This window comes from Thalassophryne amazonica, chromosome 13, assembly GCF_902500255.1.
Source record: "Thalassophryne amazonica chromosome 13, fThaAma1.1, whole genome shotgun sequence".
In the NCBI taxonomy this organism is placed as follows: Eukaryota; Metazoa; Chordata; class Actinopteri; order Batrachoidiformes; family Batrachoididae; genus Thalassophryne; species Thalassophryne amazonica.
This window is the reverse complement of record NC_047115.1, coordinates 7655171-7669518: the sequence shown is the minus strand read 5'-3', so window position 1 is coordinate 7669518 and position 14348 is coordinate 7655171.

The window sequence follows — 14348 nt, the reverse complement described above, 5'->3', positions numbered from 1 at the left end:
TAAATTAAATTAAATTATTTCCTACTACTTTTACTCGTTATTTTACCTTGTATTTTGTTTGTTTTATGCCTTTATTGTTATTCTTAATTTGTTATTCTTAATTGCATTTACTTACGACTGGGGCTAACTTGGTGCCCATTTTAGTTATGTACAGCACTTTGGTCAACTGCTGTGATTTTAAACGTGCTTTGGGGAATAAAGATTGAGTGCGCCACCATGGCACCCACCCTCTGATGGTGAAAGGTGAGCTAATTCCTATAGTAAGTCAAACACTGAGTTCCACCTTTATAACGTCGACCTCTGCTGAGCTACTCAACCTGCATAGAAGACAGGAAAATTAGAACTCCTACAGCGAGCCTTCTTCACCATTTCAGGACATTTTTAGAATCTGACAGCATCACCCACTTCATGTCATATGGGCCCTAAAGAACTTGTGAAAGACATAATGCTGTTTTTGGTTGTTGCACCTATTGTACTTGTCTCGATATTTTTTTTTCCTCAGAATGTTTTTTTTTTCTTGTTATTTGTAAAAACACAGCATGTAATTTTATTGATCACAGAATGCAGCTACAGGCACATTATTCATGTTGGACGAGGCAGAAAAACACACCCACACATAGATCTTCATTTGAGATGCAGTGACCTTTAACCTCGTTGTTGGCCATCTTGGGTTAATGAGCGTTCTCTGGCCACTTTGCTTTATCACCGAGTCTCCAGCTGTGAGCTCATATACTGCTGTGTGCCTGCATCGACTGGGTGGAAATTTCCATTTCATGCCAGGAAAAACTTGCAGAAAAGAAAGTAGAAATAGCTTTAATTTGTTGTCTTTGTCATTCTCAGCATGCTGCACAAAGTACATTTTCAAGCAAGATTTAAAAGACAATGAAAATATATTAATGATCGTATTCTCGTCAGTTTCATGGCAAGCTGCGCAAAAATAATAGGGTGGAATGGAGCTATGGAAGCAATACTTTAAGAGAATTTCACATAAATTAAATTTTTGAGCCTGATCATAGTGAGAAAATCCTGTAAAATTTAGTACTGTAGCCAGTACATTTATTTAATGCAGCCATTCCAAAAGTCAACAGTGCCACGGCCTCCTCTAAAGCTGACAAGTCTCTGCGGCCCCTCTAGCGGTACTAACTATAAAATAGCACAAACAACAATAACTATTGTCTATTTTTGTGATCATTTATTTAATTCGGATAAAACATCCATAGCAAAAATCCAATGTACAACTCTGGTTTAATTTATTTGTAATGTAGAAAATGTAAATACTTAAGTGTAATCAGGTTAAAGCATGATTAAAGCACCATAGTCGACATCTGTTTGAACATAATGAACACATACTGTTTAAAGGAATGCCTGAATTATCCATGGCCAATTATCTAAATGTGATGGCCCACATAGCACAAACGCGCAAATTCAGTCACTTGTATTTGCACCAAAGGGAACAGTGTTTCAGTCACTTCACCACCGAAGTAATAAAACATCAGAGTTGACACATTTGCTCAAATGAGACGGATGATGCTGTTTCGTGGCTGCCAATGTCCTCAATGTTCCGGCTGATGGAGATAGTTTTAGGCGGAGATCTGGCCCCCCGTTTAGTCTATTTCTGTACTTGTGTTTTCAGTGCCACTAGTGCTGAAATCCAGTTTAACAAGATACGTGGTAGTAAATGGCATAAGAAACTTAAGCTGCTTTGTTGGCAAGCCTGTATATTCCTTGCAAGTGCATATCAAAGTTCGACAGATGAGTCTCAGTAAAGACCAGTTTCAGGGAGCTATCACAAGATAATTCCATAAGGCTGTCTTGCTCTTTGGATGTAAGTCCAGCGATGATGTCCGGGTCGTGGGTGACAAATGGGTTCTGAATCTAGTTGTGCTGCTTGTCGAGTGCTGGAAATCCGACTTCCCAAGGCCCGCAGGTGCGCGCTGACAGCAACTGACACAGTGCTGGGGATCTGCTTCTCCTTGGTGCGCAATAAGTCACACAAACTCTCGAATGATTCGTAGTTGTTTTGTGTTACCCTTCGGTCCCACAACTCAAACTTTCTTCTTGTGGCTTCAGTCTTATTCTGGACTTGAAACACATTCACTGCTTTTCCCTGGAGCGAGAGGTTAAGCCCGTTTAAAGAGCCAAAAATATCAGCCAAATATGCCAATGAAGAAAGCCACTCAAAGTCACAGAATCGATCTTCTAGCTCAAACTTTGTGTGCACAAAAAACACTCTCACTTCGTCACGCCATGTGACATGTCATAAAGCCATGTGAGCACTTTTCCTTGTGAAAGCCAGCAGACTTCAGTGTGAAGGAGAAGTTGCCGGTGTTCGCTTCCCATCTCCGCGCCCAGGATCCCGAACAGGCGGGACTGCAAGGGGCGGCTTTTGATGAAATTGACTGTCTTTATAGCTTCATCCAAAACTTGTTTTAGGTTTGCCGGCATAGACTTATTGGCCAGTGCCTTGCGGTGAATGCTGCAGTGGACGGCAGTAAGCAGCGGAGCCTCATCCTTAATGCGTTTCACAACTCCAGACAGTTTTCCCACCATGGCCCTCACTCCGTCCGTGCTCAGTCCCACACATTTCCCCTATTCGATGTCGTATGCAGTCATAAATTTATTCATCGTTTGAAATATGGCCTCCGCTGTTGTGTTTGATTGTAAAGTCTTGCAAAAAAAGAAAATCTTTGTGTATTTCTCCACTGTATTCGTATCCAACAAATGCAAACAAATTTGCCAAGGCTGCAATATCAGTGGATTCATCGAATTGAAGAGCAAAGAAATGACTTGCTCTGATTCTGGTCACAAGTTGTTTTAACACATCATCAGCCATGTCGTCAGTGTGTCATTTTACTGTATTGTCCGAGAGCGAAATTACATTCAGTTTTTTTTGCAGCTTTTTCACCAATCATCGCATTGACCATTTCTTTAGCAGGCAGTAAAATAAGATCCTCTCCAATTGTATTTGGTTTTCCTGTCTGTGCGATTAACTTCGATACCTTGAAAGATGCCTCCACTGCTCTGGCATATTCACCCCCCTGTCACACATGTTGTTTCAACTGATTTTTTTTGAATGGTATATTCCCGTAATTTATTTTCAAACAGCTCCTTGGGCTTGAATGAATATTGTCCATGTTTGGTTTCCAGATGGTGTCGAAGTATGCAGGGCTTCAGGGCTTCATTAGCTAGAACTTCTGCGCAGATGACACAGACGGGTTGAGGGTTGTCAACTGGTCCCACGCTGGTAAATCCCAGAGACAGGTACTCACTTGAGTACCTTCTTCATTTCTTTGATGTGTGCTCCTCTTGATTTTCATGATCTTGACTTAAATCAACAGTAGACTTGCTTTTGCTGACCAGCCAACGATCCATGACAGCTATTTAATTCCCGCCATTTATGCATCCCCTCTCGTATAATTCCCTCATGTAACAAATGCACACACTTTAATAAACACACATTCCAGGCTGTTTTTTGTGACATGCATTAACTTAGACTTACAGGCAGAGTTTGTGTATTTACAAATCTGAGTAATCCCACCGCTTGAAATAATTGAAATATCAAAATGTGCATAAAAATAATCATCATGAAAATTCTATGTATTTTTGGAAGACCTCTCATGGCTCCCCCTGCAATGCCCGCGGCCCCCTGGTGGGCCACGGACCCCACTTTGGGAGAGACTGATTAAATGACATTTATTTAAAGTGAGATTTGATTTGCTTTGGTATGTGATGTGCACCATTTCATTTTATTTCATTATGTTGTTACTCTCAGTGAGTTAATTGTTGTCAGTTAACTGAAATACCTAGGCTGTAGAAAAGTCTAGGCATGTGCCCTTTATCCTGCTGTGTGTAAATAATCAACATTTATATGAAGGCTTCCAATCTGAATAGAATGAAATCAGAAAGGAATGTTTCTTCTCATAAGGAGCTCTCTAAATCCACCTTGACACTTGCATGAATTTGGTCCCCGCACTACTGAGCAATTTGTTGTGCCAATGTGACTCCAGACGTATCGATTACACTGCAGTCAATAAAGGGGAGGGGAGGTGATGGTCTAGTGGTTAAGGTGTTGGGCTTGAGTCCAGAAGATCATGGTTCAAAGCCCTGCCTGACTGGAAAATTACTAAGGGCCCTTGGCCAAGGCCTTTAATCCCCTATTGCTTCCAGGGTGTAGTGAGTACCTTGTATGGCAGCACCCTGACATCGGGGTGAATGTGAGGCATAATTGTAAAGTGCTTTGAGTGTCTGATGCAGATGGAAAAGTGCTATATAAATGCAGTCCATTTACCATTTACCATTCTATTTGAATAGAGAGCAGCAGAATCACACCACATCGTTGTGAACTTTTTTTTTCCACTGGACCAGATGCTGCTACAGGGGCTGGATAGTCATTCAAATTACAGAACAGCAGCTCCATCTGTCTGTGCCTTGCATTTGAGTTTTTCTTTTTAAGATCTGTGTTGGCGCATCCCTCGTCTTGACACAGAAAAACTCCAAAGGGGTTTGCCAGGTGTTTAACCGTCCAAAATGTTCTCACAGTTCTTGGCAGATTTCTTCACTGTTCAGTGTGTGCACAGTGTTCTGCAACATTCTGTGAAGAAGAATCTCATCAGAGCTTTTATGGCTAATAGACACTAATTTCATCATATCTGAAGGCTTACTAAAAGGATTGATGCACCCTTGTTGATTTGAGCAGATTTCTGAAAAAGACTCACTGTTTTCATTCTGATTGGTGAGTTTATATGAGATGTTTATATTCATATCCTCAATCATTGTGACAATGATTACTGGGGTTCATCTAAACACAGCTTCTCCCTTCCAGGTTGTTATACCAGTAACTCTAAAATAATAAATTCTATTATCATGTAACTCACAGAATTACAGTTTCAGAAAATGAGAGCAATCCCATTCAAATCTGGTGGACATTGATGCACCAGGTCAAATGATAAAGCAATTTAATTTTTCCTTTGTAATAGCTCATAGACATATATGTCTGTGTTTGTCAGGGGGAGAGACTTTCTGCACAGAAATGTAATAAATCAGAGAAATATACTTAGTTTCTGAATGTTTCACAGTGGTTTTAATGTACAACTCAAATAACAGTCACAAGTTCACACAACCCCACAGAAAGGATCCGTGTAGCTCATCTTTTGTGGTCTTTTGGCCAAAAAAGTCACTGAAGCTCAGCCTGTCTTACAACAGGACAAAATCCAGTTGTAGAGGGAAAAAAAAACAAACAAAAAAACAAACAAATAAAATCCCCACAGAAGTATTTATTTTTGATAACAGCTTATTTTTTTTTATTTCAATTAACATGGCTGAAGTGAAATGACATGGAGCCTCTTTTTGTAAATAAATACTGAACTTTTTTCATCTTATATTTCTTCATGTCCCAGGGCCACAGTGGAGAGGGGTGAAAATAATGAATCAATTCAAAAAGAAAATCCATAAATCATTCAACATTTTTGCATTAAAATACCTGAATTAGTCATGATTGTGAGTTCTGACTGGTAAATCTGTATTATTAAAGTAATTACATAAAAAAAAAACACAAAATAATCCTATGACTGTGACCTTTCAGATGGTTTGCGGTTGTGTTCTTGGATGTAAAACATTTGTTTGACCTATCATTAAAAATCATGTTGCCATTGGTGAGACCTGCTAACGATGAAAAGCATCAACAGCTAAACATGGTGTGTTTGTGTTTCTGACCTCCACAAACGGGCTCCGGTTTGTTTCTCTGATTGTCTCACGGCTCAAAAAAGACAAGGGTGAAAGTAAATTTTCAGTCTCCATTGAGATATTGATTTAGAGCACCCCCTGTCGGCTGGCTGGGAACAGAGTGAGTGTGCAGTGTTGTGTTTGTGGGCAGTTTTATGAATGCATTCTAATCAGTTTAATAGTTGATAAGCTCTGTAACGTGGGTCATGTTATTATTAGGTTATTTTAATATATATATTAACGGAGGCCAGCAGGTGTTGCTGTGCAGATGTAGTTAGTAAACCTCACTCCCAACAGCTCAAAAGGATTCTCTGGTCACAAGGCCAGAGCCCTGGGTTTTAGCCTTGTGGTTAGAGAGTCCGACTCCCATGCTGGAGCTCGTGAGTTCGCATAGTTACAAAATGCAATTACACAGTCCAATTGTCCTTAATTCTCTGTCCTTTAAATTCTCCCAAAGTTACAAGATGTGTCAATTTGAAATCCTTCTGCAAAATGTTCCATGTGGATGGGGCAGCAACTTTAAAAGCCTTTTTGCCCAATTCAGTTCTGACTCTTGGGACCTGCATCAGTATCCCTGAGAACACAGGCCATAAGCACTGAGGTTTCTACACATATATGAACACAAAGGCAGAAGTCCAAGAATACATCTATAAATAAAAATCAGCCAATGAGAGCGTCTATGAACAGACAAAGATGAACAATGTGTGGTGGCATATAATGAGCAGTGATGTACACGATAAGTGCAACCAGTAATAAAACATAAAGCACAATGGTGTACAGTATCCAGTTTCAATAAAAACTGATGAGGAGCATTCATAAAAAGCAAGTCTCCATAGTCCAACAAAGGCAGAAAGACTGCGGTGATCAGTTTTTTCTAGCTTGCAAAGAAAAACATGATTTATTTCTAAAAAGAAACCCCGTTTCAATTTCAGTTTAAAAACAAGTTTGTCAATATTTAATTTAAAGGGCAAGCTCTCATCAATTAAGATGCCCAAGTATTTGTAAGATGTGACCATTTCAATTTCTGCTCCATAAATGGTTGACAACCTAGGAAGGGGACATGGAAGCTGCTTGCCATTTGAAAACAGCATAGTCTTTGATTTGTCTGCATTCAGCACCAACTTGAGCTGTTTCAAACGGAGCTGAACAGTGTCAAAGGTCGACTGCAACAACTCAAGTGATTTTAAGGCTGAGGAAGCGGAACAGTAAATTACAGTGTCATCAGCATAAAAATGCAAGCAGCATCAGACAAATCATCACAAAGATTATTTACATAAATTATAAACAACAAAGGCCCCAGTATAGAGCCTTGAGGCACTCCCTTTTGCACAGGGAGGAAAGAAGAGAAAGACTCGGCAGCCTGAACACACTGCATTCTCTATGATAAATAATTGGAGAACCAGTTTAAGGCCCGGTTAGATAACCCATTCTTGTGGAGCTATTGACCAGGATGGCATGATCGACTGTATCAAATACCTTTGACAAATCTATAAAAGAGCTGCACAATGTTTATGACCATTTAGTGCCTCTATGATGTTGCTTACCACTTTAACAGCAGCAGTTACTGTACTGTGTTGTTTTTGAAAACCTGACTGGTTTTGTGAAAAGAAACAATGATCATTTAAATGGTTTTTGAGTTGTTCACTGACCAGCTTTTCACATAATTTAGAGATTAATTGTTAACCAAAGTGGGGTCACCACCTTTCAGCAGGGGAAAAACATAAGATGACTTCCATATTTTTGGAATCCTATTTTGGAAAATAGTTAAATTGAAAATATGACACAGAGGCTCTGCTGTAAAACCTGCAGCTGACCTCAAAAAGAAAGGCTCAAGATTGTCAGGTCCTGCAGGTTTGGATTGATCCAGTTGTTTTAGAACCCTAAGGACCTCAGCTACATCAAATGGATTCAGATCAAATCCTGAAGCAATAGTATTAATAGGTGGAAATTGAAGGCAAATCCCTTGCACATTAAATTGATGTGGGTGTAAGGACTCAAACAGAGATCCTGAAGAAACAAAGTGCTCATTAAGATGACCATACTTGCCATGATGAAAAGCTATGGTTGAGAGTTTCTAGCGATTGCTGGACAGATGGAGGCTAGGTGTTAGCCTTAGAAGAAAAAGTGAAGGCTAGTTGTTGCAAGACAGGTGGAGGCTAGCTGTTAGCTACTGTAGGACAGGTGGAGGCCAGCTGCTAGCGCTAGGCCTCATCCAGGCTAAGAGCTGGGCAAGGCCTCAAACAAATCTAGAGCAAAATGTCCCTCAAATTTGCAAAAAACAATCCCAGATTTAGACTTTATATCTTAAAGAAATGAGATAAAATGGCTTAAAACCATAAAACCTGGGATTAAAACCATAAAACCTTGGATTTCAGATTACACTTTCAGACCTCACAAACAGGAAGGTGGGTTGGGTGCCATCTTGGATTCAATTGATTAAATGTAGATGATTAAAATAAAAACAGGATGACATGAACTAAAACAAGTTGTGTCACTATATATATGAGGTCTGTTAGAAAAGTATCAGACCTTTCTAGATTTCTGGATTTGAATCACGTGTGCTTGCATGAGCCAACCTTGAACCTTCGTGCGCATGCGTGAACTTTTTCACACCTGTCGACTGCATCATTTCCTGGTAAGCAGGCTTTGTGTGGGACGTGTGCAGTGCGCTCAGCGGATTTTCATTTCAAGGAAAAAGACGGAACGACTGGAGCAGCACCGCATCAAATTTTGCCAGAAACTGGGCGACAGCCAGGTGGAAACCATTTGGAAGATTCAGACAGCTTTTGGTGACTTTTCAGTCGTGTGACTATCCGAGAAATTGTGGAAGAAGTGGGCATGTCACAACATGTCCTGTGAGACTTCAACACAAAGGCACTTTTTCTGCGCCGTGGGCAGCTTTGTGCCGAAGCCATCGGCATGAGTTTCACCGCCAAATCTTCTGTCACAGTGGAATGTACCGAAAAAGTGCTGATGTCCACCTCTTCTGCAATTTCTCGGATAGTCACACGACGGTCCCACATCACCACAGCGTTCACTTTGGAAATGATCTGGTCATTTCAGCATGTTGATGGCCGACCTGAGCGCGGCTCGCTCTCCACCGTTGTGCGAACGTCTTTAAACCGGTTGTACCGCTCCTTAATCTGTGTGATGCCCATAGGATCGTCACCGAAAGCCATCTGAATCATCCGAATGGTTTCCACCTGGTTGTCGCCCAGTTTCTGGCAAAATTTGATGCGGTGCTGCTCCAGTCGTTCTTTTTCCTTGGAATGAAAAAACGCAGAGCGCACGACACACACCTCACACAAAGGCTGCTTACCAGGAAATGACGCAATTGACAGGCGTGAAAAAGTTCACACATGCGCACGAAGGTTCAAGGTTTGCTCATGCAAGCACACGTGATTCAAATCCATCAGGTTTTTGAAAAAAATATAAAGGTCCAATACTTTTCTAACAGACCTCATATATATATATATATATATATAGGAGGTCTATTAGAAAAGTATCCGACCTTATTATTTTTTCAAAAACCATATGGATTTGAATCACGTGTGATTATATCAGACATGCTTGAACCCTCGTGGGCATGCGAGAGTTTTTTCACGCCTGTCGGTTACGTCATTCGCCTGTGGGCAGTCTTTGAGTGAGGAGTCGTCCACCCGCTCGTCGATTTTTTTCATTGTTTAGGAATGGCTCAGAGACTGCTGCTTTGTTTGATAAAATTTTTTTCAAAACTGTAAGGAACAACTGAGTGGACACCATTCAATAAATTCAGCTGGTTTTCGGTAAAAATTTTAACGGCTGATGAGAGATTTTGGTCTGGTAGTGTCGCTTTAAGGACGGTCCACGGCGCCTGACGGCGATCTGCGCTTCGAGGTGGCAGCGTCTCACCGTTTCAAGTTGAAAACTTCCACATTTCAGGCTCTGTTGACGCAGTAAGTCGTCAGAGAACAGAGAACTTTCAGAAGAAGTCGGCATGAGGAGTTTATTCGGACATTCCATTGTTAAGGGTCATTTTGTAATGAAAGAACGTGCGGGCAGAGTCGCATGTCGGGCCGGACCCGACCGCGGGGGGTCGCGGCAGGAAAAACACCTCCGTTGGAAATCTTAACGGGCAAGTTGGAATTTGCGCGTACATCTTTCATTAAAAAAATGTCCTTAAACAGTGGAATGTCCGCATAAATTCCTCATGCCGGCCTCTTCTGAATCTTCTCTGTTCTCTCACGATGTCCTGGGTGAATTAAGCCTTAAATTAGGATGTTTTAAGCTCGAAACAGGCCGACGACAGCGCCTGGAAGCGCTGCAGGACTCCCGCTCCGTGGGAAGTCCTTACACCGACAGAAACACCCCATAATCTCTCATCAGCCGTTAAACTTTTCACAGAAAACCATCTTAATTTCTCGAATAGTGTCCACTCGGATATTCCTCACAGGTCCAGAAAAAATTTTGATAAAGTAACGCGCGCCGTCTCGAGCAGCGTGTGAAACAAAGGAATTCAGCCGAGAGGGCGGGACCACATCTCACTCAAGGCCTGCCCACAGGGAAATGACGTCACCGACACGCGTGAAAAAACTCACGCATGCGCACGAGGGTTCAAGCATGATTGGTGTAATCGCATGTCATTCAAATCCATATAGTTAAAAAAATAAATAAAAGGGTCGGTTTATTATCTAAGAGACCTCGTATATATATATATATACACGAGGTCTGTCCGTAAACTATAGGTCCTTTTTATTTTTTGCAAAAACCATATGGATTTGAATCACGTGTGATTGCATCAGCCAAGGTTGAACCCTAGTGCGCATGCGTGAGTTTCCCAACGCCTGTCGGTGACGTCATTCGCCTGTGGGAACAGCATGTGGGAGGAGCGCTCCACCCCCCTCGTCGGATTTTTTCTTGTGAGAAAATGGCCGAACGCGTGGAGCAGCGTTACTGCATTAAATTTTGCCAGAAACTTGGCGACAGCCAGGCAGAAACTATTCGAAAAATCCAAACAGCTTTCGGAGATGAAGCCATGAGCAGCACACGGATTAAGGAGTGGTACAACCGGTTTAAAGACGGGCGCGTAATGGTAGAGAGCGAGCCGCGCTCCGGTCGGCCATCAACGAGCCAAAATGACGAGATCGTTTCCAAAGTGCACGCTGTGGTTATGCGAGATCGTCGCTTGACTGTCCGAGAAATTGCTGAGGAAGTGGACATTAGCAAGACTTCGGCACATTCAAAGAAATTTTATTGTCATATGCACAGTACAGAAGAACATCTTCCCTGCACAATGAAATGTGGCTACTGCATTTAACCCATCCTATTTGCCAGTAGGAGCAGAAGTCGCCATTAGGCGCCCGGGGACCAGCTCCAGATGTACATCCCTGCCTTGGTCAACAGCAGGGCTGAGCAAACCAACACCGGCCCATAACAAACAACACACACAACACACAACACATAGGCCGGCCCAGTACATAAAACATATATATGAAAGCAAAACACGAGGGAAAAGGAGAAGAAAAAACCCCTCATAGCTGCTGCATTACACAGCGGCAATGAGGAAAAAAAAAATCCCATCAGCACAGAAAAACAATAATCACAGAGACAAAACAAGGACACAGGACAACTGAGATTTGAAAGGACCAGTTTATCAGAACACTCCGGAAGACAGCCTGTTCGGCGCCGTCAACGGCCTTGTCCGACAGTCCTGGAGGGGGGAGGGAACAGTCCTGCGCAGTCTGAGAAGTCCTGGACAGTTCTAACACAGTTCACGTCAGAGCTGGAGAAGCTGAGGGGAGGGGGGAAGACCAGGGAGCGAGGCTTAAGTGTTGATCTTCTGAGGAGGTTTTTATCACAGCGACCTTGAAGTGCAGCTGTATTTGGGGAAGCCAAATGAATAGCCAGATTAACAGACGCCTGAAAGATTCCACAGTTCTGAGAACAGAGTGGCTCTCAATGCATCTGAATGTAGAATGTGGTCTTCACAGACGGTCATAGCGCATTATGTGCCATAGGTCATGGCACATTCCATCATAACGGACGATTTGGGCATGAAACGAGTGGCAGCGAAGTTCGTGCCGAGGTTGCTGACGGCGGAGCAAAAGCAGCTCCGTGTGGAAGTCTCACAGGACATGCTGGACTCCATTGACATTGATCCCAGCTTTATGGACACCATAATCACCAGAGATGAGTCCTGGGTGTATGGGTACGACCCGGAAACCAAATTTCAGTTTGTCACAGTGGAAGCATTAAACGTCGCCAAGACCAAAGAAGGCGCGCCAAGTGCGCAGCAACATCAAGGTAATGCTGACTGTTTTTTTTTACTCCCGTGGTGTGGTACACCACGAGTACGCACCACAGGGTCAAACAGTAACAAAGGAGTATTACAGTGATGTCCTCCGTCGTCTACGTGATAGTGTGCGGCGCAAGAGACCGGAGTTGTGGGCCGGAGGAAATTGGCGCCTCCACCACGACAACGCGCCAGCTCATTCCTCTCATTTAATTCAGACTTATTTGACCAAAAACCAGACTCCGGTGGTTCAACAGGCGCATTACTCCCCTGACATGGCCTCTTGTGACTTTTGGCTCTTCCCAAAACTTAAAATACCATTAAAAGGAACCCGATTTGAGACAAGAGAGGACATTATGGCTGCGGCGATGGCGGAGCTGCGCGCCATCCCAAAAAAGGCGTTTTTGGAATGCTTCCAACAGTGGCGACAATGCTGGGAGAAGTGTATGGAGTCCCAAGGAGAGTACTTCGAGGGTGATTAGGTTTCCAACCCTCCAGGTAAGCCAGTTTTTTTTTTCCCAGCCAATGGTCCGATACTTTTTGGACAGACCTCATATACACTCAACAAAAATATAAACGCAACACTTTTGGTTTTGCTCCTATTTTGTATGAGATGAACTCAAAGATCTAAAACTTTTTCCACATACACAATATCACCATTTCCCTCAAATATTGTTCACAAACCAGTCTAAATCTGTGACAGTGAGCACTTCTCCTTTGCTGAGATAATCCATCCCACCTCACAGGTGTGCCATATCAAGATGCTGATTAGACACCATGATTAGTGCACAGGTGTGCCTTAGACTGCCCACAATAAAAGGCCACTCTGAAAGGTGCAGTTTTATCACACAGCACAATGCCACAGATGTCGCAAGATTTGAGGGAGCGTGCAATTGACATGCTGACAGCAGGAATGTCAACCAGAGCTGTTGCTCATGTATTGAATGTTCATTTCTCTACCATAAGCCATCTCCAAAGGCGTTTCAGAGAATTTGGCAGTACATCCAACCAGCCTCACAACCGCAGACCACGTGTAACCACACCAGCCCAGGACCTCCACATCCAGCATGTTCACCTCCAAGATCGTCTGAGACCAGCCACTTGGACAGCTGCTGAAACAATCGGTTTGCATAACCAAAGAATTTCTGCACAAACTGTCAGAAACCGTCTCAGGGAAGCTCATCTGCATGCTCGTCGTCCTCATCGGGGTCTCGACCTGACTCCAGTTCGTCGTCATAACTGACTTGAGTGGGCAAATGCTCACATTCGCTGACGTTTGGCATGTTGGAGAGGTGTTCTCTTCACGGATGATGCGAAGGAGATGTGTTGCACTCCATGAGGCAAATGGTGGTCACACCAGATACTGACTGGTATCCCCCCCCCCAATAAAACAAAACTGTACCTCCACCTTGGAGGTGAACATGCTGGATGTGGAGGTCCTGGGCTGGTGTGGTTACACATGGTCTGCAGTTGTGAGGCTGGTTGGATGTACTGCCAAATTCTCTGAAACGCCTTTGGAGACAGCTTATGGTAGAGAAATGAACATTCAATACACGAGCAACAGCTCTGGTTGACATTCCTGCTGTCAGCATGCCAATTGCACGCTCCCTCAACTCTTGCGACATCTGTGGCATTGTGCTGTGTGATAAAACTGCACCTTTCAGAGTGGCCTTTTATTGTGGGCAGTCTAAGGCACACCTGTGCACTAATCATGGTGTCTAATCAGCATCTTGGTATGGCACACCTGTGAGGTGGGATGGATTATCTCAGCAAAGGAGAAGTGCTCACTATCACAGATTTCGACTGGTTTGTGAATAATATTTGAGGGAAATGGTGATATTGTGTATGTGGAAAAAGTTTTAGATTTTTGAGTTCATCTCATACAAAATGGGAGCAAAACCAAAAGTGTTGCGTTTATATTTTGTTGAGTATATATAATATATCCCTCTAGGTTTGGGCTTGGACTTTGGACACCAGAGGAATTGAAGCCAGACCTTTTCGCTGTCATTCATATTGACGTTTTTTTATTTTTTTTAATTGAGTTTTTCAGCGTCTTTGCCTGCCTTAAATGTTCCTCTTATGTACCTGAGTTTAAAAAGTTAACTTTGTATTTTACAAACACTTGGATGCTGCAAGTGGATCAGCAGCTCCCCTCAGTTTTATTCTTAGGCCGTATATTTTTATGCTATCAAATGTGTCTTCATAAGCTGAAGCACTGATGGTGAAGCATTTAATTTGTGTCCCAATGGCTGTTTGCCAGTTCGATTATTGACGATTCGCTCAAACCGCTGGCACCACTGTGACGGCTATTTAGAAGAGGATGGCGAGTTGTTTATTTCCATGTCGGTGAGCAGAA